The sequence below is a fragment of the Aptenodytes forsteri genome, unplaced genomic scaffold (genome assembly GCF_000699145.1).
Source record: "Aptenodytes forsteri isolate BGI_AS27 unplaced genomic scaffold, ASM69914v1 Scaffold57, whole genome shotgun sequence".
NCBI classification, from domain to species: domain Eukaryota; kingdom Metazoa; phylum Chordata; class Aves; order Sphenisciformes; family Spheniscidae; genus Aptenodytes; species Aptenodytes forsteri.
The window spans coordinates 1745493-1753586 of record NW_008796220.1 but is presented as its reverse complement, the minus strand read 5'-3'; positions in this window follow the sequence as shown (position 1 = coordinate 1753586).

Sequence of the window (8094 nt, the reverse complement as noted above, 5' to 3'; positions counted from 1 at the left end):
GATGGAAAGTCTACAGCTTTATTCCCATCACACTAGAAAAAGTGGCTCAGTATAAAGGAGTCACATGAGATCATGAGGACAATATCACAATTGCGATATCCAGTTGTTGTATCACAATTTCATATATAGTGTGAAGGCAACCATGGAATATGTGGGTATGCAAGATGTCATAGAATCATAGAATCATAGAATCATTGAGGTTGGAAAAGACCTCTAAGATCATCGAGTCCAACCGTCCACCCAACACCACCAGGCCCACTAAACCATGTCCCTAAGCGCCTCATCTACACGTCTTTTAAATACCTCCAGGGATGGGGACTCCACCACTTCCCTGGGCAGCCTGGTCCAATGTTTAACCACTCTTTCAGGAAAGACATTTTTCCAATCGAAACCTCCCCTGGCGCAACTTGAGGCCATTTCCTCTCGTCCTATCTCTAGTGACCCGGGAGAAGAGACCGACCCCCACCTCGCTACAACCTCCTTTCAGGTAGTTGTAGAGAGCGATGAGGTCTCCCCTCAGCCTCCTTTTCTCCAGGCTAAACAACCCCAGTTCCCTCAGCTGCTCCTATGTCAGAAGAATTCAACCTCATTCTTCCCCTTCTATCTTCAGAAATCTTACAGACACTTGGACTGTATCTGCAAAGTACATCATTAAAATTGAAGGGACATATCACTCCTGCTGTACCACAGACATCCAAGGTGAATACATGGTACAAAACCCCACACACCATGAATTTGCGCAGAATTACAGTATTTGCTGTCTGTGCTCTCAGGTGAGATAAAGGACTCAAAAAAAGGAACATATCTATGACTGTTTTCGCTATACGCCTAGCATTAATATTTAACATCTGCCCAACTTAAATGAAGGAACAGTGTTTAAATTCCACGAATGAATTTGAAGCTCTGAGATGGGTTTTCCTGGAATAAAGCAGAATTTCTTCTTATGTTCTCCGGCTGGACAAATTCAGATGATCTAAATTTTGGCAAAACAGGTGTTGAGACTAAAAAGGAGATGGAGATATGTTGAAGATTTAGAGTTGCAGTTAATCAGTGAGAAAGACATGCGTTGTCTCTAGAAGTTTAAAGACAGCAGTGTTTTTGCAGTAAAGGGTTGTGCTCTATGGTCTAGTAGTCTATTAAAAGTGGGACGTATTTGGTGGCCAGATAAAAAAGACTGTCAAGGCACAATAGGCTATATGAGGCAGAGAAAACTAGTTTTGTGCTGAGGATACTTGTCTGATAATTTGAGGTGAACTTTCATTGCCAGTACTGTAATAAGCTCTTTCATTAAGGTCAAGCAAATCACTAGAAATATGGTCACACCACATGTGGTAGAACATTCAGATGAATATGAGAAGACACCAGAGTAGTCCGTTTCTGGAATCAGTAACAGTATGGTCTTGGTATCATTGAGCTGCACCCAGAATAATTGGCTGTGGGAGACACACACTCGTGAGTGGCTGTTGTATTTCTAGAGTCAAGGTTAATAATTCTGCATGACCATCACTGTGCTCTTATTCAAAGCAAGTGTGAGTCTGTCTTCATTCCATACATACCTGTATCACAGGACCTTGATCCAGTCAAGTATATTTAAATATAAAAGGATTTAAATGTTTTATGCCTTGGAATTTTTTTTTCTTTTAGTATCTGTCATGGGCAGATATCTGTTCCTGCCCTGGCATGGGTCGCCCATGGGCCACAGTCCTCTCAGAGTTGCACCTCCCCTTGCATGGAGCACCTTCCTCCAAGAGCGCCTCTCCAGTTGTGTCCCCAGTAACGTCTTCTTCCACATGTCTCCTCCATTTCTCCCCACGTTTCTCCAAACACATTTTCTCACCTATATCCTCACATCTCCTCTGCACCTCCTCTGCATATTCATTTTGTTCCCTCTTCCTGTTCAGTTCTGGACTGTGAATTATTTGGGGCAAAGGTTTTCCCTTTCCTTATAACTTCACTGCAGAGGTAACTGGGAGAGGTGGCCTGAAGTCTGAACACCCCTGTACCCTGCCTGCCTATAAACAGCCAAAGCTTGTCATTGCATCCTCCTACCCCACTTGCAAAGACTTCTGGATCAAATCCCTGTTTTCTTTGTATGCGTGTGTTTGTAATTCTGCCGTTAACATATCTTTTTGCAGGGATAAATTGGGGAATTGGTCTCTTTTGTGAACACTCTTCAGTCTACCACAGCATCCTCAGCGCAAAGATTGGCAATACCAACCTGAATGAAAGTATCTCTTAAATTTTATTCTAGTGTCTTTGCTTAAAATCGACAAAAAAAATCAGGGAAAATAAATTACATGTGGGAGATAAGGTAATGTCAAAAACCTGAGTTGAGTTTATCGTGTTAACTCTGCACAACGAAGACATAGCTTTTCTGTGCGTCTCAACACTGCTTGGCAGACTGTGAAGCCACACTTGATAGGGGAATCCTAGCACTGAAGTATTATAAAAATACAGACACACATACCAGCTAAACACCTCAAGAAGCAATGCACAATGAGGGGGAAATAGCATTTGCCTTTCACTGGGAATGTCAGCTTCCAGAAAAGAAATAATTCTTTGGGCTTTTACCAAGTGAATTTTCCATTTCAGTGTATAATTTCTTTATTTAGCATTACACCGATTATCCATACTTAGACTAATGATCAAATAGCTCTCAAGTCCAAGATATTTGGCTAAGGCAGCCCGCAGGATTTTTCTTTTCCTTTTCATTCCTTTTTTCCCCCTTTTATTCCAAATTTTTAGGGTGATTATAGGGTGTGTAAGATCGTTAAAGGATTGGCAGCATGCACAAAACTCAAATCCTTTATCCAGAGGCTAGAGGAAATGTGAGTTGCCAACATGCAATTCCTTCATTGTCCCACCAATGTCCTGAATTAATGGAGGAACCACGCTCTCACTCCACCGAGGGAAGAAAATAGGCTTCTCTGCTTCCCAAGGACCCGGCTGAACAAAATGCTTAAGCAGACATCTCCCGCTCTTAGGATGAGAACAATTAAACATACATTGAACTCAAAATATTTGTTCAATATTTATCAACCTTAAGGTCAGAAAAGCAAAAAGCTACTGTAAGAAAAGACATTGGTGTTTTTTGGAATAGGTGTAGTCCTTATATTCAGGCTAAACAGGGAAGAAGGCTGCCACTTCATCTGAGAAGCTGCTCAACTTCAAGTCGAAGAACAAACCAGGGTCCTGTTTTCTAACGAGAGTTAATGTTGGGACAGAGCAGAAGAATCACCTAGAAATTTAGAATTTCTTATTCCTTTCCTGTTAAGACCATGTTCACATTCATGGTTCATGAGCAAAAGGAGTCAGGATGACAGACATTAAATTCACTAGTGGACCTTAAATAAATACAGCTTAAGCAGCTGAAGAACAATCTTCCTAGAGCCACCAAGGGAATGTATCCCACCATCCATTGTCTGGAGACAGGGAGCGATTTAGTCTCCAGACTCCTCAACCTTTTGTCTGCTGGCCACCAAGACAGCTGATTAACAATAGGTTATATTTTTAACATGGTCACCAACCTTACAAGGTTACAGGCCATTTTTGTTTTCATTTTTTAACGTAAATTTAAATGAAAATGAAAAATAAGGAGAAAGCCCCAAGTTAACTGAATAAAGACCACAGATACACCTTTGGTGTAACAGCAGAATTATTGCTCTGTACTCACCACTTTTTGAGGTCTTCCTTCTCTCATTAATACAGGCAGAAACGACTCTAAAAGCCTGAAAAAACCCTTAAATTGGGGAACTTCTGGGTTTAGGTCTTTACTCTTCTGTGGACTTTCCCTGGCCCTTATAATCTCATTCCTGCTGCTCAGAAGACATTTACAGCCAGTTCAGCACTCCAGCCACCTAGGCAGATCCTTAATTGCTCTTCTGCAAGACTTTTAGTCATATACCCAAAAAAGGAAGCCTGGATGGGTCTGTAAGTAGCTCCAGATTGCTTCTCACAAAGCGTAAAGTTTTGTATTTATGACTGAAGAGTCTGAAAATTCAAACTCATGAATAGTGGAGACAGAAAGTAAAGCAATTATCTTTAGTATCAGTGGGAAAATATTTGCGCTGTTGCCCTAGCCAAGATATGAGCCATGCTGCCTCGTAGGAGATAATTTACATTTGAGAGCTGACTGTGGCCCAGTTCTGCACCTTTCCCTGGCAAAGGTCCATGTAGGTGTCAAAGGAAATTCTAGCTGTACAGAGAGCACAAGGCATACCTGTCATCCAGCTAGAGGAATCGGGCAAGAGTTTCCAAAGGCATTTTTTTCTGCTTATCTTTTTTTTTTCTAAAAAAAAAAGGCAACTTCCTTCTCTCCCATCTTTGAGTTTTTCTGTTGTTTTGCTCAAATAGGAGTATGATTCATTTTTTCTCAGGGGCATTCCACTTTTTTTTTCTTCTGGTTTTTTTTTTTTCCCTTACTGTATACTTGTTTTCCAGGATTATGAAGAAAGGGTCATACTGTGGGTATTTCTAGTTTATCCATTTTCTTTTCCTATCACCTTCTATGTTTTCCCTATTTTCAGTTTGAGTGATAACTGAAAAAGAACTATGGGCAAAAAAAAGTGAAAAATCAGACAAAAATGAAAATTTTTAGCTAACAGATAAAGAAAGACATTGAACTTCTCTAGGGAAACCTAAAAATCATATCAGGATCAATGTTAAGAATTTCCACCAGCAGGCAACTGTCCTGTGCTCTGTCCCCATAAAGCAATCTGAGCAGGTGGACAAAATTTTAAGTCACTGCTTATTGATGTTTTCAGACCGCATACCTTTTCTGAAGTTCATCTGAACTTATACTCATGCAGATGCAAGGTACTAAAAGTTAGAAAATGTTAGAATATGTTTCTGCTGGAGCTCATTTTGGAGAGGAAAGACTTTTACAAAGAAATGGGAAAAAATACTTTTTTTTTTTAATGAAAACAAATACTCCGGGGTCATCATTACGCTTCAGACTCCTCCAGCATCACCAAGCTCAGCAGCTGTTGGTGTCTATGTCTAAAGTGACTAAGGATGACTCATGGGCTACTTACTGTGAGCCACCTGGAAACAGCACTTACTCCAATGCAACCCTAAGCAATTTGTCTCAGATGTCTATTCAAAAGCAGAGAAATTAGTTCCTCTTATCTAAGCTAATGCTCTAAACTGCCCAGGAATTGGTGTCTTTTGCGCTGTCCCACACGAGGGTTATTTTCCTTTTCAGTCATTAGATATATATATTTTTTAAAGCATCCCATGCTCTTTCGAGGGCACCGTTGCAACACCAGCAGTTTTCCTGGCAGCCCCCAAACCCTGTGCCTTCCTCCACTAACCTGCTTGGCCCTGCTGGCCTTTGGTGCAATGGTGTCAACTGGTGTGTTGATGTGGAAGGAGGCAGGTGGTGCCAGCGCTGACACAGGGGAGCACCTTCCTGTAGGGCTCCTGCTGCTCTGCTTAAAAACCCGTCGTTGCCTGAAACCTACCCCCCTCCAGCGAGGGTCTGATTCCACTTGCGAGCAGGAACTGTGCCATTCTAACAGATGGGCTCCAGCACAAACAGCCAAGAAAACATGTATATTCATAAAAAAAAAAAAAAAATTAAAAAAAATGGGTACTGAGGGCATGAATACTAGCCAAAAACATCAACATCTCTCCGTGTCTTCTTTTGAGCGTACAAATCCATGGTTAAGAGGATGTGTGGGCGCTGAGCTGAATTCATTAAAAAAAATTAAAACAAAATGCCTGGCCACATAGAAAGAGATTTCAGGGCATCAGGAAATGGGCAAGGTGCCCTGAGAGAGAGGAAAAGTGAAAGAGAAAAGCAATATTCTGGAATAGCTGAGCCAGAAAAACTCATAGGGTCTGTTTGGTAATTCCCACAGCCTGTGACTTGTCTGGGTGCTCAGTTCATGTGTTAGGTTTGGGGGCTGGGAAGATGGGTGCCTTGTCTCCTGGACTTTTTTTTTCCAATTCAAGCCATTTCTCTTTAAATAGGCCAAAATTAAAACAAACAAATAAAACACTCAAACCCAAGGATTTTAGGCTGATCTAACATTCAGGAGTCACTGAGGTATGTCATGTAGCACAGCACAGTTGTATCCTTCAGGTCCTAGGGACATGAGCTCTGGTGGCTTTTAGGCAGAGAACTGCAAGAGGTCACCAGTCAGAAGATTAAGGAGAACAGACGGGGTTGAACTGAGAACATTAAAAAAGGGACTGTGAATGCAGGTAAGGAACCCACCTGACCTGGAAGACCTGCTGGGAAGCTCTTCCTAGCACCAAGTAGTCACAAGGGGCCAGCCAAGGCCAAGGCCAGGCATGAGAAAAACAGGAAGGTGACGAGGCTACTGACATGGAAAACAACCAGAGGAATACTTTGCTTAAGGCACAAACCTTGAAAACCAGGTTGATTGCTGCTGAGATGGAGGAATGGTCTGCTTAGGTGAAAACTAATGAATTTCTCTTGCACATCCCATCCTTGCTGGCAGCAGAAGCAGCAAATGAGCCTACTCTTCTCCTTCCCTTGCCAGTAACACATCAAGAATAGGAAACTTTAAACTGGGTTTTAGTCAGCCCTTTATCCCCCCGAGGGGGTAAAACCTCTCAGAAGGGTGGTACACCCCTCATAACCAGCAGACAGAGGTCTCACCTCTGCCTGTTTTGGAGCTTGGAACTGCACCCAGATTTTCTACTTCCTTGAAGACTTCACTGTTCCTGGAACAATGGGATGGTGCGAGTTGGGCCTCTGCTTTTGAAGCTGTTCCAGTTCATACAAAACAGCTAACAAAGGAAGGCCTGCATGCCAGATCTCTCACAGGACTGTGCTAACGTAAGAGCTATGGACTTATATTCCTCAGATTAATTCATATTTCATTGCCTTATGAAAAGCTGAACAGCCTCACCCTGAAATAAGAGGGAAGTCTTCATTACAAGACACTATGGACCGATTCAGGGCATGGTAAGATCTAAACCTTCATCCTTTACCTCTATCACCATGTGGTTTTCAAAGGAAACTAGGAGTCAACAAGAAAGTTAGAGGAACATGAGGTAGTGTACTGAGCTCATGAGGGCACTAAAGACAAAAATATTTGCTCAGTAAGGTTTCAAGTTCCTATGAGCTTAAATCAAAGAGCATTAGAACCGATGTTCTCTTGAAAACGCTACTAGGTACTAACACATATCTAGAAACATATCAATACCTCTAAAAATCGCACTCTAAGCAACTTGCATGAGGCCATATTTGAAATCTCTGTGAAATTACAATGTAGTATTATGAGTGTAGGCTAATGTCCTAGCCACTTTGGTTTTAAAATCAACTCATAGCATACCTAGAGCATTTAGCATAGCATACCTTTTCTGTAGTGTTTGGGAACCATTACAAAAATTGGTATGGAAGGCTATGTAAGGCCATGGTACCCCACCATTTAGCACGGATGATTATTTGTCACAACCAAGTGACAGTGCTGATACGGCTTTGTGTACCTGTCAAAGCATCAGAGAACCTGATCCAAAATATATTAAGGTGATAGTCTGTCAGAATGAATTTGATCAGACCTTAAGCGTTCAGTGGTAATGAATATCAAACAAACCCACGTGGGTATCAACCAAAAATGCCCAGCCTACTGTGAAACCTCTGACTTTTTTATAGTCAGGATTATCTTCCCATGATGTTATATGTTATGCTAAATCTATCCAGCAGTTTTGGCACATGTCCTGCTGTTGGGTGAATCACACTTCCAAAACTTGGTGTCAGAGAGTAAGAACCTGTGCACCCACACCTAATCAGCCAGGAGATGCTTTGATGCAGAGAGCAGTAACAGATGAGGCAGGTGGTGGAAAAGAGGTAGAAAAGGGACTGTTGGTACTGGGATCTTCTCAGTGCTCTGTGGAGGTTCTGAGCTGTCAAAGCTCCTCTGTATTCAGCAAAAATCTGTTAATTTCTTCAAGTCTTTTATCTTTAACCTGTGTGCAGCCACATCAGCGCAAATCTTTGTTCTTTTCTCTCAATGAGCCCAAAATCTACTATCATTCATGGTGATAATTCAAGTTAATGCTTTCTCCCTGCTGTGCAGCAGCTATTATTATTATTATTATTATTATTATTATTATTAATTA